The following is a 21,241-nucleotide window of genomic DNA, read 5'->3' as shown; positions in this document are numbered from 1 at the left end:
AAAAAAGTACTAAAACTGATTATACACAGAACAACACTGTGATTATTCTACCATTTAAGACTATTAAATTTATTTCTTTCTGCTGTACAGAATTCAAAACAAGTATGAAAATATCAAATGTTTATGCATACCATTTTTGGAAAGAGGTTATGATAATCATCACATGGGCAATGTGATTGCTAATTTATTTACTACTGAAGCAATGTGAAGTGGGTGGGGGAAGGCCATAGAAACAAACACTGGACATGAAGTTCAAAATACCATATTTGCCTACAACTAGTTGTGTAATTTTAAGCAAGTTATTCATCCCCTAAAAGCCTCAGATTCCCATCTGTACAGCATGGAAAATGACCATTTCTTAGGTATGGCTATGAGGATTATAAGAGTTACTTAAAGTACCTAGTACAGTCCTTAGTTAATGAGTCCAATAAATGCTAGTTTCATTCTATTCCAATAAATGTTGTTTCTGGATCTATTCTTGAGCTATGATGAAAACGAGTGACAAAGAAAACAGCATATGCAAAGGCAGGTATGAAAAAAAAGGCCTACAGAAGGAACAGTTAAGTATGAACAGAGTTCTGCATCTCTAGCATTAGACTAACAAGAGATAAAACAAAAAATAGGTTGGGACCAGATAAGGAACTTACACTTTAACCTGAAAAGAACAGATAATTAAAGGCTTTCATGCAGGGCAATGACACAATTATTTCATGCTTTAGAAAATTATTGTGACAATGTAGAAGAAAGAATAGAGGGAGGAAAACTTAGAGGCAGAGAATACAACAGTCTTTCATGTTACTCTATTAATTCAGTGGGACGCTGGACACTAAAACATAGCTTTAAAAAACAGGTGAAGGGTGTGGTGGCACATGCCTATAATCTCAGTTACTCAAGAGGATGAGGCAGGAGTATCACCTGAACCCAGGAGTTCGAAACCAGTTTGGGGAACATAGCAGATCTCATCTCAAAACAAACAACAACAATAACAACAACAAACACAGGTGAAAATAACATGCACAGCGTTCAACATAGGCTTTGTATAGGGTAGTTCTCAACCTTGGTTGTATCTTATAATAACCTGGGGAACTTCAGAGTCCTACTGACCAAACTACATCTCATAACAAAAATCAGAGTCTCTAGGGAAAGCACCCAGACACAGGTATTTAAGCTCTTCATATGATTTTCAACATGCAGACACCACTCTATAAAAGGCTTCTGGAGCCCTGAAGCTAAATATCAGGGCAAGATGTCTGTCAAGCCTATTCTGGAGGTAGGCATTAACTACCTACTTACTATAGCAGCACAGTTGCTGGCCCACTACTACATGTAATGAGATCACCATTTGGGTTTTTTAAGGGTTCTTTACTATTGATTTTTTAGTTTTAAATATGCAAATACATACATACAGTGAACTTTTTGAATATATGAACAAAGAATTTAAAAGCTCATGGTTTACTGCAAGAAAACCACTGGTAGCATTCTGATACACAACCACGCTATTTAAATGTGTATGTGTGTGTTTGTGTGCATAAAATACGTATGCATATACACAACATAAACGTGTATACATTAATTGGATCATAGGACATAATTAAGTTTTTATTTAATTTTTCAGAGGGTTGCTAAACCTTTAGCCTAAAATATTACACTTTTATTGTTTCATCTTGAATAAGAGGAGCAAATCGTTCTCTCTTACACTATATACAATATAATACAGCTACTATTTGGAAACTTTCAGTTGTTTTGGTCCTTGATAGAATACAACTCAAATTATAAACATTTTCAGAGTTCTGGATTAGATTAATAAATAGCACATTTTCTGAGATTTACACTAGCACTTTAGTGAAATATTCTATAAGAAAAATAATTTGTATTTAAGAAGTAAAAAAATAAATATCTAAGAAAGTAATGTTATGGGGTACTCATTTAAAGTAACAAGTTTTAAAAAAAATCAATAATACTCTAAATGTGCATTAAATATTACTGTTAGTTGAAAAGGATAATGGCATTGAGAAGTCATTTTGTGGCTTTCAGTTATTTTAAAATTTTGATCGATGAGCCTGAAAGTCACTAAGAAATAAATCATTTAAATGGTCACAGCTCAATTTCCCTCAGATTTATCTTCACAAACCTTGCCTAGAAATTTGCCACATGTATCCTTTTCCCTAGCCACAGCTATTATTGCCTGAGGTGATTGTTCTCTCTTTGTTTGAATCAAAATCTCAAGTAATATTTCTGGAACTCCAAAATATGTCTATGTATAGAGCTTCATGAGGCAAGCATTGGAGTACCAAAGAGGCGAAAAGAATTCCTTATTTTGGGCTTCTAATTCTTTACAGGAAAACTGGGGCAAAGTTTCATCATCTTTGAGTAGTAAAGCACAGCACTTGATAAGTATTTAATGAGAAGAAGAAAAATGTAGCCTGGGTTGGGCGCGGTGGCTCACGCCTATAATCCCAGCACTTTGGGAGCCTGAGGCAAGTGGACCATGAGGTCAAGGCATTCCAGACCAGCCTGGCCAACACAGTAAAACCCTGTCTCTACTAAAAATACAAAAAATTAGCCGGGTGTGGTGGTGGGTGCCTGTAATACCCGCTACTCAGGAAGCTGCGGCAGGAGAATCAGTTGAACTTGGGAGGTGGAGCTTGCAGTGAGCTGAGATCATGCCACTGCACTCCAGCCCGGGCCACAGTGTGAGACTCAGTCTCAAAAAAAAAAAAAAAAGAAAAAAACGTAGCCTGTGGATGGACTCCAGAAAGTTTTACTTAATTTCTGATTAACTTTTAATTGTGAATGCCTTTATAACTCTAGCTTTCTTTTTAAAAATTTTTACTTTTGTGGATACATAGTAGGTGTATATATTTAAGGAGTACATGAGATATTTTGAAACAGGCATGCAATGCATAATAATCACACCAGGGTAAATGGGGTATCTACCACCTCAAGCATTTGTCCTTTATGTTACAAACAAAACAAACCAATTATACTCTTTTTTTTTTTTTTTTTTGAGACGGGATCTTGCTCTGTTGCCCAAATTGAAGTGGAGCAGTGCAATCCCAGCTCACTGCAACCTCCGCCTTCCAAGTTCAAGCGATTCTCATGCCTCAGACTCCCGAGTAGCTGGAACTACAGGCATACACCACCACAACCGACTAATTTTTGTATTTTTAGTGGAGACAGGGTTTCGCCATTTTGGCCAGGCTGGTCTTGAACTCCTGACTTGAGGTGATCTATCACCTCGGCCTCCCAAAATGCTGAGATTACAGGTGTGAGCCACTGCACCTAGCCCAATTATATTCTTATAGTTATTTTTAAATGTACAATAAATTCTATAATCACTCTACTGTGATAGCAAGATCTTAGTCACTCTATTTTTTTTTGTACCCATCAACCATCCCCAGTTCCCCTTCACCGCACAACAACCCTTCCTAGCCTCCGGTAACCATTCTTCTACTTTCTATCTCCATGGCTTCAATTATTTTGACTTTCAACTCCCACAAATAAGTGTATATTCTAGCTTCAAATCTCTGTCTCCCAAATGCACCATTGATAGGTTAATAATCTGTAACAAAAACTCAACGGTACTTAAATTAACAAACTACTTCTAGAAATCTTTTACAGAAGATGAAGTTCTTCAGAAATAAATAACCAAATCCTAATTCAACTGTTCCCATAAAAATATTTTTAGTAAAAATAGTAACTATATAGAAGTATATAACTGACTTCCATTTTTCATTTTAACTGGATATGGGTCACACACACACTCATACTCAATTTAGTCTTCTGCAGTTATCTGCACTATTGATAATAACAACCTTAAATCTACAACTAAACTCTTTAGCCAGTAGAGAAACAAGCAGAAAGTTCATTCAGGCAGCAGGTCCCAATACACACACACACACACACACACACACACACACACACACACACTTTCATACACATACACAATTTAGTCTTCTGCAATTATCTGCACTACTGATAACAACAACCTTAAATCTATAACTAAACTCTTTAGCCAGTAGAGAAACAGGTAGAAGTTCAGGCAGCAGGTCCCCACACAACCCCATCCCACTGCAGGCTGAAATCAAACAGATGAGTTTCTAAGATTCCAGGAAGCTCAAATTCCAAAGAAATGCTCTAATGGTTACTGTAATAATACTTCAAGAAAAGGAGAGGATGGGCTGGGCACAGTGGCTTACGCCTGTAATTCCAGAACTTCGGGAGGCTGAGGCAGGAGGATTGCTTGAGCCCAGGAGTTCAAGACAGCCTGGCAAACATGGCAAAACTCTGTTTCTACAAAAAATACAAAAATTAGCCAGGTGTGGTGGTGTGCCCCTGTAGTCCCAGCTACTTGAGAGGCTGAGGTGGAAGAATGGCTTGAGCCCAAGAGGCGGAAGTTGCAGTGAGCCGAGATAGTGCTACTGTACTCCAGCCTGGGTGATAGAGCCAGACTTAACTTTCAAAGGGTAAGGTAAAGAAAGAAAACAAGACAGCAGAAAAAAGAAAAGTCAGTGGACAAAAAGCATGTGGGCAGATAAAATACTAAGCTCTCAACCTGTTCATTCACCCAGTCAACATGCATTTATTGACCAATGGTAATTTTGTCACTGTGCATCAGAATCACCTGAGGAGATGATTTCAACTGGTCTTAAGGGGCACGAGGCCAGAGTGGGAAATGTAAAAGCTTCTCAGTTGATTATAATGCATGTCAGAGTTTAGAACCATGGACTAATTTTGAAACTATGCTAAGCCAAAAGTAGCAGCCAGAAATGTGACGGTGAGAAGCAGTGTGGTAGGAGTCAGCTTGTTATCTAGTTTACCAAGTAACTTAACCTCTTTGAGATGTTTCCTCAAATGTAAACCAGCAGTATTAATATCTACTTTCTTCAGTCAACAAATACAAATGAAAAAACGGATAAAAATCACTACATTCATGAAGTTTATATTTCAGTGGGGATACACATATGAACACTGTAAGGCTTTGATTTATTCTGTGTGCAGGTTTTTGAGCTTGATCTTTCTTGGCTCTTGCTTAATATTTTCAGCAAAAGGCATTTAAGATTTATCCATGTTGATACATAAATCAATAGTTCAACCCTTATTATTACTGAATAGTATTCCACTGTATGGGTATACCACTAGTGGTTTAATCATTCACTTATTGAAGGATAACTTGGTTGTTTCCAGCTGGGGCAATTATTAAGGCTGCCATAACATTCATATATAGGCTTTAAATGAACATAAATTTTAATTTTCTTGAGTAAATATCCAAGAGTGGAACTGCTGGGATATGTACTAAGTCACATGTTTAACTTTATAAGAAACCACCAAATTGGTTTTCAGAGCAAATGTACCAGGATTCAGAGCATTCAGAGTTATTCTGAACCCTGGTCAGTATTTAGAATTGTCAGTTTCTAGTTAGTGGGATTTTTTTTTCTTTTTTGGTAGCCATTACAATGGATGTGTAGCAGTATTGTACAGTGGTTTTCATTTTCATTTCCCTAATGATGAATGATGTTGAACATGGTTTCATGCTTATCTGCCATGCATACATCTTGATTTGTAGTGTCTGTTTAAATAATCTTTTGCCCATTTTTAAGATGAAATATTATTGAATTTGAGATCCAAATAGATGCTATAAAAAGTCCTTTGTTAGAAATGTAATTTGCAAATATTTCACTTTGAGCAAATTTGTATGTAAGGTGTTTTGCATATAGACATCCAATAGTTCCAGCACCATTTGTTGAAAAGATTTTCCCTTCTCCATTGAGTTGCCTTTGTAGCTTCGTAAAAAGCCAATTGACTGTGTTCTATTTTTCTGTGTGTCTCTCTTTTTAGCAATACTATATTGTCTTGATTACTGGGAGAACAAACATTTTAACAATACTAAGTCTCCTAATCCATGAACAAGGTATTTCTATTTATGTCTTCTGTAATTGATTTTCAATGACAGTTCTGTAGTTTGTATCATACAAATGGTACACATATTTGTTAGATTTATACCTAAGTATTTCTTTTTTGGGGGTGCTATCATGAATGGTGCTTTAGAAAATGTCAAATGCCAAGAGTTCATATCTAGAACACAGAAATACAATTGAATTTGTATATTGACCCCATATTCTGAAAATGTAATAAATTCACTTATTAGTTCTAGGTTTTTTCTTTTTCATGGATTTTTTGGGATTGTCTAAAGTAGATTTGTATTATCCATGAATGGTGGCAGTTTCCCCCCCTCCCTTTTTTTTTTTTTTGAGACGGAGTCTTGCTCTGTCGCCCAGTCTGGAGTGCAGTAGTGCAATCTCGGCTCACTGCAAGCTCCATCTCCCAGGTTCAGGCCATTCTCCTGCTTCAGCCTCCCGAGTAGCTGGGACTAAAGGTGCATGCAGCCATGCCTGGCTAATTTTTTTGTATTTTTCATAGAGACGGGGTTTCACCGTGTTAGCCAGGATGGTCTCGGTCTCCTAACCTCATGATCTGCCCACCTTGGCCTCCCAAAGTGCTGGGATTACAGGTGTGAGCCACTGCGCCTGGCCTTTTTTTTTTCCTTTTATATCTGCATGTCTTCAGTTTATTTTTCTTGCCTTACTGCACTAGATGAATTTAAAAATTCGTGGACAGAAGTTTGAGAAGAAACATGATATTTGCATGGACTCAAAGCATCTCCCCCAAGATATTTCAAAATTAGAATGTAAAAAACAGCAATTCACAGTGGAGAAGCACAGGAGATAATACTCTGACCAGAAAACACCACCTGTAACCTATTGACATCCTGTACCCCAACCTGATGCACTAAAAAAGGCACATAAGTTCCGTAGTACTCTTGTGAAAAAATTTGTAACATCCACCCAATATGAGAAAATATCACAGAAACTCAAGTTGAGAGATGTTCTACAAATAACTGGCTAGTACTCTTCAAAAGCGTCAAGGACATCAAAACAAGACAGCACAACTGTTCACAGTTTAAAGGAGGCTAAGGAGAAAGAAAACTAAATGCCATATAGGGCCCCAGACTGGATTCTGAAATGGATAAAATGACATTAATGGGAAACTGGTGAAATCTAAACACAGTAAATAGTTTAGTTAGTAGTACTGTACCAATGTTAATTCCTTACTTTTGATAACTACGGTTAATGCAAGGTGTTAACATGAGGGTGAAGGGCATACAGAAACTCTCTGTACTATTTTTGCAACCTTTCCATAAGTCTAAAAGTACTTAAAAATAAAAAGGTGAAAACAATTCTAGGTCCTGTGTTTTGGGAAGAGACTGTAGGAAAGCATGAATAGAAACAGGAAGGCCAATTTGCAGGTTACTAGGGTAAACCAGGCAACAGCTGATAGGTTCTTGTACCAGGACTGTAGCAACACAGGTGTTGAGAAGTTGTTTGGATTCTGGATATATTTTAAATAGTGTTTTCTCAAAGAAACCCTTAAAGATGTACACACAGCGGTATGGGTTATTAGTCACCCAAAAAAATAAAGCAACAAATGGAATAAAATAAGGATAATATCCTAAATTCACAAACCCTTGAAAGACCAGCTGTCCTCTAGAAAATAAATAGAAAGGCCACTCCAAGAAAAATCAATGTTATTTACTATGATTTTTGGCACCAAACATCGAACCTCTATGCAATCTCTTAACTCAAATTATTAAGCTGGGCCACATGTAAATCACAAGGTCCACTGGTCCCTCTACACTAGATTTCCCTGATGGTGAAAAGAGACAAAGGAAGCGGAGGAAAGGTTTAAAACAGCTGCTGGAATCTAGGTACAATATGCACACCTTCTACTAAAAGGTACACATGCTGGTAATCAGGTCCAACATTAAAATATCTCATTTGGAGAGAAATAAGGCAAATGGCCTCTTTCTGTTAGGGCATGGGGTATTACAGTCAGCTTCAGGGACACCAGGGTTCAAGATTTGACCATATTTAACTTATAGGTGAAGGGGTAGCAGTAGTCATTAAATTACCTTTCTATAAAATCTCCAATGGTTTCCTATAGGTGACAGGATAAAGGCAAACTTAGGAATTGCATAACTAAGGCTACATCACCAAAGTGTTTTTAAGCATAATGAGTTTGCCTGAAGCTGGGGATTTGCACAGGGAATAAGCAGAGGTAAAGCTGTATAGCTAGGTAGGGCTGAGCCCTTTGATTCCTACCCTAAGAGTTTGGCTTCAGCTTTAACATTCTCAAGTTAATTTTAGGTCATCATAGTTTTTAGTGGTATTTCCTATTTCTGAAATGATAGCTCATTTATTATTTTGTCTACTCTGAACTTGGCCAGTGTAATTCAGTGTTATGTATAGATCTTGTTTCCTATGCCAGAATAATTAATGCAATATAGTTTAGTGAGTTGAAAAAGCATTTAAGATAGAGCTAGACTAGAACTTGGCAAGTATTTTAATAACAACTGAGGGTTTCTCATCTAGAAAATAATATTCATTTTAGAAGGCTATTGTAAAGATTAAATTTGATAATACACACAGAGCTTCACAATTCATAATAAATTATCTAACATACCTTATCTTCCATTTAAGACTACGAAGTCCACCAATATAAAAACACGCCTTATACTTTTCTATATGAAAAAGTTTATAGTATAAAATTTGTATGAATTTAAAAAATTATAGGACTAGAAAGAACTACATTTAAATCCACTCAGCCTAGGCCGGATGCAGTGGCTCACGCCTGTAATCCTAACACTTTGGGAGGCCGATGTGGGTGGATCACTTGAGGTCAGGAGTTTGAGATCAGCCTGGCCAACATGGTGAAAGCCATCTACTAAAAATACAAAAGTTTGCGGGAAATCGCTTGAACCCGGGAGGCAGAGGTTGCAGTGAGCCGAGATAGTGCCACTGCACTCCAGTTTGGGCAACAGAGAGAGGCTCTGTCTCAAAAAAAAAAAAAAAAAAAAAAAAAAAAATTCTACCCAGCCTCTACTCCAAGATTTAACCATGAAAGCTCCACTCATAAAACCTCCAAACATTCACGGCTTGTTCTAAGTTAATAATTACCTTCTACGCTAGATACCTAAAAAGCTTATCCTAAATTTGGCTACAGAATGTCACTGAATAAAATAAAAACAATGTCCTAAATTCACAAACCCTTGAAGGACCAGTTGTTCACTGGAAAATAAGTAGAAAGGCCACTCCAAGAAAAATCAATGCTATTCACTACTATTTTGGGTACCAAATATCTAATCTATATGCAATCACTTACAAATTCTTAAGCTGGACCATGAGTAAATAACAAGTTCCATTTAGGACAATACATTATGTACTTCTCTATGTGAAAAAAAAAGAAAGAAAGAAGGAACAAATGAATGAATGAAGAAAGGTAAAAGAAGGAACAAATGAAAAAAGAAAAGAAAATGCTAAGAAAATATGAATTTTTAAAAATTAAAATGACTTAATGCTAATTTCCCCCATTTATTCTTTTAACAACTGAGATGTCAAATATTGGCAAACTAGTTTTTAAGTCCATAAAGATTTAGGAAACAAACAATAACAATAAAAGCATTAGAAAGTATTACAGTAAGATGAAACTGGTGTAGTTCACTCAGAAAATGACTTGCAATAAAAAGGCTGAATCTGATTGACCAACTGAAAATAAATAAGGCCTTTAGAAATGTAACGGCAATCAGGGCAGAGTCAACTGAGAAATTTTATGTTCCCCATAGGTAACACACTATAGCCTCTGTTCCTTATGCGTCCTGACTCCCCAATATATGCCTCTTTATCTTCGTCCTATTACTAAAATAGATTGTTAAAATCTAAGGTATTCTATGCATTGTTATAAACAAAAAAAACTGTGCTGAGTGTAAACATTAATGAACATAACTTAAGGTGTAGTTTAAATGTCACAAATATTATATTGAAAAGTTAACTTGTATTCATCTAAAGTAAAGAATAAGGAAGTGGCCGGACACAGTGGCTCATGCCTGTAATCCCAGCACTTTGGGAGGCTGAGGCGGGGGGATCACGAGGTCAGGAGATGGAGACCAGCCTGGCCAACATGATGAAACCCGTCTCTACTAAAAATATAAAAATTAGCTGGGCCTGGTGGCACATGCCTATAGTCTCAGCTACTCAGGAAGCGGAGGCAGGAGGGTCACCTGAGCCAGGGAGACGGAGGTTGCAGGGAGCCGAGACTGCGCCACTGCACTCCAGCCTGGGAAACAGAGTGATACCCAGTCTCAAAATAAAATAAAATAAAAATAAAATATAAACACTCTACACTTAGGCCACATTAAATTTATTTAAAAAATAAAATAATTATACAGTGATGTTACGAGGTCATTAGGAATTTTTTCAGTTCCATTTATAATCTTACGGAACCATTGTGGTAGATCAAAATATTGTTATGAGGCACATGACTGTACTAACTGAAGGGGACACAGAATTCCTAAGTACAAAACCAGGAGCAGGAGACAGACCTTTTACTGGGAGTACGTGCAAAACATACACACCTTTGGCAGGGAGCAAAGAGGTCTTAGTCTGAAATGCTGCTAAAAATGAAGTCTGATTTAGGAGATTTGGGGCTTAGCTTAACAAACTGCATATTAAGTTGAAGTCCAATGTGGCTTTACTCTGGAAGAAGTTCATGAATACCCCGTTTGCAGGAAAACTTCCAAGTATTAGAGGGTACTGAAAATTACCTGAGCTGAGAAAAATCTTTAACCGAGAAAGCAACTTCCCTATAATATAAATTACAGAATTAAAATTCACTTTTCTGTTATTCCAGTATCTTAACATGGCAGCATTCCAAATAAAATGGCTACATAAACACAAAAGTATTATGAGAGTAATAAAAATATCTATGGCAGTTTGGCTGTCTGAGGTTTCTCAGTAAGCAAGGAGATAATACAACATATTCTGGCTCCTCTTAGATATCTTTTAGATCTACATAGCTTTCACAGTGTAAAAAAGGATACTGTAGTTAGAGAAGAAAATAGCTGCAAAAGCTATATTCAAAAGCCTGCATCTTTTTGCCAAACTGGCAAATGAACACTGAAAATAGCTACCATGAGGTCTACAAGCAGAAAACTGTTGAAACTTGGAATACAACTACTGTATGAAACATCACTCTTTTTTATTTCCCATGAAAACACAATTACCTATAATGATCACGGCTCTCTAAATAAGTAAATTTTCAGATAGCTGAAAATTTTCATAGGCAGTATTCAGCTTTTATACATTTGACTTTCCCACTACTCAAAATGTTGTGTTATACTTTAATTTTCCCTTCACAACTATTTTTCAAACTTTGAATTTAGGATTTTATACACTGACTGAAAAATAAATATTTCAAACTCTTACACTATGGTGCTGTCGGCAAAGAGTTTAATTTTAGCAACTTCAGCATCTCTATTCAGTGTTGGCTTTCATAATTTTTGAATAATTTATTGTCCTTAATGCAAAAATACAAGTGAAAATGTTAAACTGGAATGGTTTATCTTGGAATTAGGAAGCCAAGGTCTCAAAGCTGATGCATCTAAGACAGACACAAAAATTACTTATGTTGGCCGGGTATGGTGGCTCGTGCCTGTAATTTCAGCACTTTGGGAGGCAGAGGTAGGTGGATTGCTTGGCAAGACCAGCCTGGGCAACAGGGCAAAACCCTGTCTCTACTAAATATACAAAAAAATAGCCAAACATGGTGGCATGTGTCTGTAATGCCAGCTACTTGGGAGGTTGAGGTGAGAGGATCACTTGAGCCTGGGGAGCAGAGGGTGTGGTGCACCGAGATGGCGCCACTGAACTCCAGCCCAGGTGACAGAGACCCTGTCTCAAAAAAGAGAGAAAGAAAAAAAATACTTATGCCCCAAAAGGTGAACTTTTAGCCTCAACTGAGGCCCCATAAACCTAAATCAATCATATTTTCTATCAAAGAAAAAAGATAAAAATTACACACAATTATGGAAGTTTAGAAATCTATAGTCAAATATCTTTTGAAGTAATTTTTATTGCTTTTAAGCAGTGTTAAATGCTTGAAATTTTTTTAAAAAGTGAATTCTATGTTTACACTTTGGGGAACTGATTTCTCTCTAATATACCTTTAATAATTATGTACTTATAAAGTTAGTACAAGTTCACAAAATATTAAAAGACAACAATTCCCTTTCTCAAACTAACTACAAAAAACAACTACAAATTGCTACAGTACAAAACTGTTTAGATTATATTCACTGGAAAAGAACTTGTTCCACCACCCACTGTTGCAAAGTCATTACGTCTTCCTAATTTTGCTGTGTCCTCCACCATTAGGTACTGTTTATTACCCATTATTACCACTACAGGGGAAAATCTAGAGGTATTATATTGTGTCAGAGTATAAAACTATTTCACTCCTAGGAGCTCTCCTTTTTAATTCTTCATTGTCCTGCTGAACCTAAATGAATTTATTAAGTTAAATTAAATTTATTCAACATTACAATTTCAGCCCCATTTGTCTGAGGACGTTCTACTTTATTATTTGGAAAAGAGTTAGCATAGCAGGCTTCAGAAGGCTATCCTTTGAAAAGCCTCTTGCCAGACCTAATAGACATCTACAGAACTCTCCACCCCAAATCAACAGAATATACATTCTTCTCAGCACCACATCACACTTATTCCAAAATTGACCACATAATTGGAAGTAAAGCACTCCTCAGCAAATGTACAAGAACAGAAATTATACCAAACTGTCTCTCAGACCACAGTGCAATCAAACGAGAACTCAGGACTAAGAAACTCAATCAAAACTGCTCAACTACATGGAAACTGAATAACCTGCTCCTGAATGACTACTGGGTACACAACGAAATGAAGGCAGAAATAAAGATGTTCTTTGAAACCAATGAGAACAAAGATACAACACACCAGAATCTCTGGGACACATTTAAAGCAGTGTGTAGAGGGAAATTTATAGCACTAAATGCCCACAAGAGAAAGCAGGAAAGATCTAAAATTGACACTCTAACATCACAATTAAAAGAACTAGAGAAGCAAGAGCAAACACATTCAAAAGCGAGCAGAAGGCAAGAAATAACTAAGATCAGAGCAGAACTGAAGGAGATAGAGACACAAAAAACCCTCCAAAAAATCAATGAATCCAGGAGTTGGTTTTTTGAAAAGATCAACAAAATTGATAGACCACTAGCAAGACTAATAAAGAAGAAAAGAGAGAAGAATCAAATAGAGGCAATAAAAAATGATAAAGGGGATATCACCACCGACACCACAGAAATACAAACTACCATCAGAGAATACTATAAACACCTCTACGCAAATAAACCAGAAAATCTAGAAGAAATGGATAATTTCCTGGACACTTACACTCTCCCAAGACTAAACCAGGAAGAAGCTGAATCCCTGAATAGACCAATAGCAGGCTCTGAAATTGAGGCAATAATTAATAGCCTACCAACCAAAAAAAGTCCAGGACCAGATGGATTCACAGCTGAATTCTACCAGAAGTACAAGGAGGAGCTGGTACCATTCCTTCTGAAACTATTCCAATCAATAGAAAAAGAGGGAATCCTCCCTAACTCATTTTAGGAGGCCAACATCATCCTGATACCAAAACCTGGCAGAGACACAACAAAAAAAGAGAATTTTAGACCAACATCCCTGATGAACATCGATGCAAAAATCCTCAATAAAATACTGGCAAACCGGATCCAGCAGCACATCAAGAAGCTTATCCACCATGATCAAGTTGGCTTCATCCCTGGGAGGCAAGGCTGGTTCAACATACGCAAATCAATAAATGTAATCCAGCATATAAACAGAACCAAAGACAAAAACCACATGATTATTTCAATAGATGCAGAAAAGGCCTTTGACAAAATTCAACAGCCCTTCATGCTAAAAACTCTCAATAAATTTGGTATTGATGGAACATATCTCAAAATCATAAGAGCTATTTATGACAGACCCACAGCCAATATCATACTGAATGGGCAAAAACTGGAAAAATTCCCTTTGAAAACTGGCACAAGACAGAGATGCCGTCTCTCTCCACTCCTATTCAACATAGTGTTGGAAGTTCTGGCTAGGGCAATCAGGCAAGAGAAAGAAATCAAGGGTATTCAGTTAGGAAAAGAAGAAGTCAAATTGTCCCTCTTTGCAGATGACATGATTGTATATTTAGAAAACCCCATTGTCTCAGCCCAAAATCTCCTTAAGCTGATAAGAAACTTCAGCAAAGTCTCAGGATACAAAATTAATGGGCAAAAATCACAAACATTCTTATACACCGGTAACAGACAGAGAGCCAAATCATGAATGAACTTCCATTCACAATTGCTTCAAAGAGAATAAAATACCTAGGAATCCAACTTACAAGGGATGTAAAGAACCTCTTCAAGGAGAACTACAAACCACTGCTCAGTGAAATAAAAGAGGACACAAACAAATGGAAGAACATACCATGCTCATGGATAGGAAGAATCAACATCGTGAAAATGGCCATACTGCCCAAGGTAATTTATAGATTCAATGCCATCCCCATCAAGCTACCAATGACTTTCTTCACAGAATTGGAAAAAACTGCTTTAAAGTTCATATGGAGCCAAAAAAGAGCCTGCATCTCCAAGACAATCCTAAGTCAAAAGAACAGAGCTGGAGGCATCACGCTACCTGACTTCAAACTATACTACAAGGCTACAGTAACCAAAACAGCATGATACTGGTACCAAAACAGAGATATAGACCAATGGAACAGAACAGAGTCCTCAGAAATAATACCACACATCTACAGCCATCTGATCTTTGACAAACCTGAGAGAAACAAGAAATGGGGAAAGGATTCCCTATTTAATAAATGGTGCTGGGATAATTGGCTAGCCATAAGTAGAAAGCTGAAACTGGATCCTTTCCTTACCCCTTATACGAAAATTAATTCAAGATGGATTAGAGACTTAAATGTTACACCTAATACCATAAAAACCCTAGAAGAAAACCTAGGTAATACCATTCAGGACATAGGCATGGGCAAGGACTTCATGTCTAAAACACCAAAAGCAACGGCAACAAAAGCCAAAATTGACAAATGGGATCTAATTAAACTAAAGAGCTTCTGCACAGCAAAAGAAACTACCATCAGAGTGAACAGGCAACCTACAGAATGGGAGAACATTTTTGCAATCTACTCATCAACAAAGGGCTAATATCCAGAACCTACAAAGAACTCAAATTTACAAGAAAAAACAAACAACCCCATCAAAAAGTGGGCAAAGGATATGAACAGACATTTCTCAAAAGAGGACATTCATACAGCCAACAGACACATGAAAAAATGCTCATCATCACTGGCCATCAGAGAAATGCAAATCAAAACCACAATGAGATACCATCTCACACCAGTTAGAATGGCGATCATTAAAAAGTCAGGAAACAACAGGTGCTGGAGAGGATGTGGAGAAATAGGAACACTTTTACACTGTTGGTAGGAATGTAAACTAGTTCAACCATTATGGAAAACAGTATGGCGATTCCTCAAGGATCTAGAACTAGATGTACCATATGACCCAGCCATCCCATTACTGGGGATATACCCAAAGGATTATAAATCATGCTGCTATAAAGACACATGCACACGTATGTTTATTGCAGCACTATTCACAATAGCAAAGACTTGGAATCAACCCAAATGTCCATCAGTGACAGACTGGATTAAGAAAATGTGGCACATATACACCATGGAATACTATGCAGCCATAAAAAAGGATGAGTTTGTGTCCTTTGTAGGGACATGGATGCAGTTGGAAACCATCATTCTCAGCAAACTATCACAAGAACAGAAAACCAAACACCGCATCTTCTCACTCATAGGTGGGAAATGAACAATGAGATCACTTGGACTCAGGAAGGGGAACATCACACACCGGGGCCTATCACGGGGAGGTGGGAGGGGGGAGGGACTGCACTGGGAGTTATACCTGATGTAAATGACGAATTGATGGGTGCTGACGAGTTGATGGGTGCAGCACACCAACATGGCACAAGTATACATATGTAACAAACCTGCACGTTATGCACATGTACCCTAGAACTTAAAGTATAATAAAAAAATAAAATAAAATAGTCTGAGGCTAAGTAAAAAAAAAAAAAAAAAAAGAAAAGAAAAGCCTCTTGCAAGGTTGATCCATGGCTGGTGTCTGGGAACTTGGATTTCAGGAGGGTTCCCACCACTCTAACTGATAGGAATCCTTCAAAGTGCCAAAATTGTTTGTATAAATAATGTGGTACATGCTAATCACTGCTTTTCTTCGGAAAGTCTGGAATGTCGGTACATGCTAGTCAGAAGGTATTTATGTGACCAGCTGTCAAGCAAAATCTTGGACACTGAGTCTCTAAAGAACTTCTTTGGCAGATTACATTTCATACACATTGTCATAATTCAATGCTGGAGAAATTATGTAAATTACATACATATTGTATGATTCCATGGGAAGAAGACTCTTGGAAGCTTGCGCCTGGTTTCCTCTGGGCTTCACTCCATGAACCTTTTCCCTTTGCTGATTTTGCTTCAAATCCTTTTCCCGTTAAGTTTAGCTTTGAACTATATGCTGAGTCCTGTGAGCTCTCTAAGAGAATCACTGAACCTGGCGGTGGTCTTGAGGACCCCTGAAAAAGGTGGTGTCAGAAGTGGGATTTACCAGACCATCTCACTAAAATACGGCAAATGCATTGTTTGGGAAAAGAAAGGATGAATATCACAAACCTTTGATGCCTGGGCAGCTATGGAATTATTCATAATATGAAACAGTAGGTAAGCTGCTTTTTGTTATGAGAGATAAAAGTTGACAGCGAGATTTGAGAATGACAGATCCAATGCTGGGAGAGTTCACCTGCTGATCCCCTGGCTGCTTTGGCAATTTTGGCTAAAGTTGGGGGTTGGGGGATACATCCAAGGTGATGTCTTTTGTTTCTGTTCTTTCCTGAGATAGGAGGAGAAAGAGTCCAAATATTACTAAAAGTGAGCACTGAGTGGGCAAAAAATTTAAAAGTTTACACTGTTTTCTCCTCCAAGTGCCAGGGACAGAGGTTAAATCAACTCCCAAGGCTGGAGTAAAGCTTTAGATAAACTCAGAGGAAAAAAAGAGGGAGGGGGTGCCCTCTAAACGTTTCTTAAGCCTAGCTGCTGCTGCACCAACCCCATCACCCTTGCGTTCCATCCAAGATCTACACAAATCCTCCCACCCCCACCACTGTAATATGAACCTATAAATGAGAAATTTACTGCTACGAGTTTAAATAAACGTGTAATTAAATAGGAAAAAGGAAATTTTCACAAAATCATTTTGTATTTTGTGGGCACTGCATCCGGATGTATGATGAAAGTGATGTAAAATGTTATATGTTTGTAATTTCATAAATGCTAGAGGGATCATCCCAATCAGGAAAGCTGAAAAGAAGAACCGTTAATGGGACAAAACTCCCTTGGTTTCTGCTGCTGGTGAGCAGAATACTTTTTGAGTATCAGAAACAGAGTAAGTCACCATAGCTGATGATTTTTGCCTGCTAGAATGTCTGCAGTTAACGGGAAGCAATTTCTAGATGCAGATACACATTTAGTTTTAAAAACCAGTTTTTATTTACTAATGAGCTCTTATAAAATCAGATTCTGACCCTTAGAGGCTGACAATTTTTCATCCTGATGTGTATGTGTGTGTATGTGTTTGTGTGTGTGTGTTTTTTTTTTTTTTTTTTTTTTGAGTGGGTCAATTTGGACTCTAAGGTGGTCATGATAAAAAAGGCTTAAGAAAAAGCCTTGCTTGTCACTTGGACATGGAACACAGCTGTCTGGTTTTGCAGAGTCTCAGCTTTCTTGCTGCAAAGACTAACTGCAAGCTTTTTGGGAATGTTAAATTCGCAGGTCCTAATTACCTGGGCCTATTAGCTAAAACTGTCTGATATGGGTTGTTTCAGCCTTTCAGCATGAGCTCTGCTGAACGAAAAGCAGGAACAGGCTCAATGAACAGAACTCTGACTCTGGGACTGCTGCAAATTTAGGACACCCCTCTGTGGGCCCTAAACTATGAAAAATATCAATAGACGCCAGCTGAATTGTCTGGGTCACATCCAAATGCCCACAGGAAACGACTTATTCTCTGATGGGACAATCTAAAATTGAGCTGCTGATCGACTCTATATTTCGATGAAGTGGCTAATTGCATTCTTAATTAGTGATTCCTGCCAAAACCTACAAGTTGGGGCACATCACAAGGAGTATGACCCCTCCACACCTATTCCTGACAGACTGGACTCTGTACTCCCTTTAGGGCAGGGGTCCCCAATCCCCGGGCTGTAGCCTGGTACCTGTCCATGGCCTGTTAGGAACCAGGCAACACAGCAGGAGGTGAGCAGCGGGCAAGTGAGCATTACCCTGAGTTCTACCTCCTGTTAGATCAGTGCAGCATTAGATTCTCATAGGAGCGCAAACTCTATTGTGAACTGCACACACAAGGGATCTAGGCTGTGTGCTCATTATGCCTGATGATCCGAGGTAGAAGAGTTTCATCCCGACACCATCCCCACTCTGCTGTACGTGGAAAAACTGTCTTCACATAATCGGTCCCTAGTACCAAAAAGTTTGGGGACCACTGCTCTAGGGGATGTCTCACCGCCTTTGCCTTGTGCTCGGGTTTCTTGATTCGTTGCAACTTACAACAATAGACTGATAAACCTGAGTCTACTTCCCTTACCTTTCTCCTCGCACACACATCTTAGTGAGACAGTTTGATTATTAAAGGAAGCTTTCTCCAAAAAGGGATTTTTTCCTAGGCTGCTCACCAGGTAATTGGTTAGGAAAAAAAGAGTAGGGAAGTTATGTAAATTCATTATGAAAATTTTTGAAAATTCAGAGTTCATCCTGACCAATTCCTGAATATAATGTGTCTTTCTGGTCAAATTACATAAATACATTGTTCTAAGAAAATGCTTTTGTCCCTCTTGCACTCAACCTTTTGGGATAAAAACTCTGGATGAGAACAAGAGATAGCTGAAAAATTATGAAGTTAAGATTGTTAAATGGGACACATTTTGTAACAAGACATAAAACAAAAACCTGGCACCTACGGAGGCATAGGAAATGATTTGTTTTTCAGAACTGTTTTTGGAAGTGTTCCTCTTTTCCTGAAGGAAAACTGCCCATGCTGCCTTCCTAAGTGTCTTCAGCACTTTGAACTCAAACTGACTGCTGAGCCTATGATTACACCTAACAGCCCTGACTACGAGACAGCAAAGGCCGGCCCACCTTCTGCACTTTCTTTTTCCTTTTTAAAAAAATTCTTTATTTTATTATTTATTTATTTTGAGATAGGGTCTCATTCTGTAGCCCAGGCTGGAGTACAGTGGTATGATCATAGCTCACTGAAACCTTGAACTCCTGGGCTCAAGCAATCTTCCCACCTTAGCATCCTGAGTAGCTAGGACCACAGACACGCATCATCATGCCTGGGTAATTTTTTTTTTTTTTTTTTTTTTTTTTTTTTTTTTTTTTTTTGACACAGAGTTTCACTCTTGCTGCTCAGGCTGGAATGCAGTGGCATGATCTCTGCTCACTGCAACCTCCACCTCCCAGATCCAAACCATATCAGGTACTATGACTGTCCTCTGGAAATGCACTCCTTTCATGTCTACCCTGATTATCAGGACACTGCTGAAAAGCCTGAAGAACTTACATGATTCAACTTAACCAGATACGTGCTGTCCAAACTGATGCTTCAGGCCAGATAAAAACGAAACTAAAATGCAGAAACTGAAGGCGGAAGCCACCTGGCTTTCTATGATAGACCTTTATAATCAATGAAATTTGTTTTAACTGGCTGAATTCTGGACCTCTAAAGAGCTTAGCTGTCAAGGTACCTTGGCTAAATGCCAAGGCAGTGGACCGTGCAGAAAAAAGTTAGCATATCAGGCTTTTGACCTTTTAAGGTTTCCATAGTGGAGACAGGAATTTTTAAAGTTTTAGAAATAAAGATGGCGTCAGTATAAGTATAGTGTCTGTGTCTGTCACAGATGCCATTTCTACCTATTAAATTGGTAAATGAGTTTAGAAACACAAATTGAAGCCATTACTCATTGCTGGTGGAGGTACAATTTGCAACAATTGTTCTGTAGAATAATTTTACAGTATTTGTTCATGTTGAAGACAAATATGCCTTGGACCTAGAATCCTGACTTTACATATATTCACCTCTATATATTATCTAATATATGTATTTTCTGTATCTAAATGAGATGTAATGAGACCAACTTTTAACAAGCTAAAAATATCAGTGTACATCTATGTACTAAGTATAGTTTTGTAAAACTTTTTATATGTAGATGTAGATATATCACACACAAAGACATACGGCATGTGTATGTGTACATAAGGTTGTGATATAAAATTACTTATTGTGGGTTATAATTTTGAAAAAGTAATGGATATTATCCTAGGATAATTCCTGTAACAGGTACACAGAGAGACATGTACAATGATGCTTATTTTGGCATTATTTATAATAGCAGGGGTTAGGCAACCAGCAAGGGCTACTGTAGGATGAAACTGACTTGGTGGTTTTATTATGTATCCCAACTGTCAAAATCTTTAGGTCTATTCCTTTAGGCTAAGTGGAGGAAAGAAGCTGGGGGAGGTCTCGCCATTTAGTTTGTACACTTTTACTTAATCCCAATTCCAAAATGGTGCATCACCCCCCGCTCTATGTCCCTGTCCTTCTGGCACACTTTTTCCAGGTTAATATACCTCCTGTCTTCTTCCTGCCATTTGGGATTGAATTAATTTTTCATTGTGTAGGACTATCCCTCACATTTTGCAATGTTAATCACCCCTGACCTCTGCCAATTAAATATCTGTAGTGTTTTCCAGACACTGTTACAATTTTTTCCAGGTATTTTCAAATACCCTCCTGAGTTGATGATAGGCAGCACCACCCCAACTCACAGGAAGAAATCATTAAAACAACTGGGAACAATACTTTTTAAACATCTGCTCATTTGATTCAAAGCAGACTTACATCAGTAATATCTAAGTACAGAGATGTCTATGTCATACTCCCCAGTAATCAAGTAAAAATGAAAACTTAGTCAATATGCTCCTTAAATCCCATTAAATGAGAATAAATTAAGAAAAAAGGATAAATCTACAAGGTCGAAATGCGAGGAAACAACAGCAGATGAAAACTTTCAAAAAAGCTGGAATTTTTTTTGTTTTTTTAATTTCAAGGAAGCTGGAATTTTGAAAGCTGGAA

General features: G+C 37.7%; 1 protein-coding gene across 7 annotated transcripts in view; it reads right to left on the bottom strand.

Moving 5' to 3' along the window:
• LOC105475489 (ankyrin repeat and IBR domain containing 1) overlaps positions 1-21,241 on the bottom strand; it is a 155,617-nt gene that overhangs the window by 98,201 nt on the left and 36,175 nt on the right. For 2 of the 7 annotated variants that reach the window (XM_011730768.3, XM_071094817.1), the window contains 2 exons: positions 16,708-16,924; positions 16,416-16,610 (listed from right to left, as the gene is read on the bottom strand). The exons of the other annotated variants lie outside the window; for them this stretch is intronic. The gene's annotated coding sequence lies outside the window, so the exon portion shown is untranslated. The remainder of the gene's footprint in view (positions 1-16,415; positions 16,611-16,707; positions 16,925-21,241) is intronic. 7 annotated transcript variants of the gene reach the window in all.

Source organism: Macaca nemestrina, chromosome 4 (genome assembly GCF_043159975.1).
Source record: "Macaca nemestrina isolate mMacNem1 chromosome 4, mMacNem.hap1, whole genome shotgun sequence".
In the NCBI taxonomy this organism is placed as follows: domain Eukaryota; kingdom Metazoa; phylum Chordata; class Mammalia; order Primates; family Cercopithecidae; genus Macaca; species Macaca nemestrina.
The sequence above is the reverse complement of the archived record's forward strand: the minus strand, read 5'-3'. Positions and strand labels throughout refer to the sequence as shown.